Raw genomic sequence first — 1,281 nt, 5'->3', positions numbered from 1 at the left:
CCCTGCTCTATCTTCCCTTCCCCCAATTTTCCTCAATCAAATGCTCCGAATAAAGACGTGACCAGGGAAGGAATTCTCGTTTTTAGTGGCGTTCATTCCTGCTGGTCAGGATGCGCGTCGCAACTGGTGCCGAAACCCGGGACGCCGAGGGACCCTGACAACTACGCCGGGGGACCCTGAGAAGGAAGCACCCAGCAACTGGTGCTGAAAGCCCGGGAGAAAAAGCCAAAATCAGACACCGGACAGAGAGCCGTGAATTTCAGAACTCTGCCACGTGGAGCGGTGAGTGACGTCAGTTAAATCCTCCAGAAAGGGGAGGAAAAAGAATGGAAAATGTATAGGCCTAAAAAGAAAAGAAAATAGAAAGAATCAAAGTTAAGGTATCTGAAAGAAGGTACAGAAAGCAACGGGGAAGAAAAATCCCTCAAGTTCAGTGCAGGTGGAGCTGAGAAAAAGCGAGGTTTACGGTTGGGAGATCCGCGGCTTCCTCCGTCCGTACTCGCTGTTAGAGACTCCGGGCAACAGTCTCATAGGGAGGCGGGTTTGATCGTGTTTGACGACTGCCTTTCCTGTTCTTAAAGAGCCACACAGTTTTTGAGGTGATTTTCGCCTAATTTTGATAAGAGAGCTCAGTCTCTGGCTCTCACGTACAGAAAACTTTAATTTTGATTGAGGAAGTAGCCGGCGTGGTGGCGCACACCTTTAATCCCAGCACTTGAGCTCTGAGCACAAACTCTGAACCGCGTTTCCATAGCAACATGGGCAGGCGGAGGAAGCTCATCGGCGGGGCCACGTGCTGAGTGCTTGTCACTCCCCGGCCCCTGGGAAGGTCTGAGACTGGGGCCCCCCGCGGCCCTAACCGGGCCCTCCACGGGTGGGCGGATGCCCCCCCTCGCCGGAGCTTGGAAAAGACTCACGGCCGGCGGTGCGAGTTCATTGCCTGAGGTGAGGCAGGGTGCACAGTTTGCAGGTACAGGATAAACGGCGAGCCCGCACACGGCCCGGGGCGGGGCCATGCCTTTGGGCCATGCGGAGCGCACCACAATGGGCCACAATGGGCCACAATTGGCCGTGCCTCAGCCGCGGCCGCCAAAAATTCAGTCAGATTCCCCAAAAAATGCACATCGTCCCGTCGTCAGCAGGAAGTAGCTAGATCGACTGTCGACGCCCATTTTCCCTCAAAGAACTGGTCGTGATTATCATAATAAAGGCGTGTCAACCTAGTTACCGGTATCCTAGGTAACAAAGGCGGACCTATTGCCTCAAGCAACGGGTGGAATA

The 1,281-nt window shown here is 54.3% G+C and overlaps 1 pseudogene; it reads left to right on the top strand.

The window, feature by feature from the left end:
- Positions 1-765: 765 nt before the first annotated feature.
- Positions 766-973, top strand: LOC148119613 (Nuclear RNase P; annotated as a pseudogene).
- The last annotated feature ends 308 nt before the right edge of the window (positions 974-1,281 follow it).

The sequence above is a fragment of the Myodes glareolus genome, chromosome 16 (genome assembly GCF_982192425.1).
Source record: "Myodes glareolus chromosome 16, mMyoGla1.1, whole genome shotgun sequence".
NCBI classification, from domain to species: Eukaryota; Metazoa; Chordata; class Mammalia; order Rodentia; family Cricetidae; genus Myodes; species Myodes glareolus.
The sequence above is the reverse complement of the archived record's forward strand: the minus strand, read 5'-3'. Positions and strand labels throughout refer to the sequence as shown.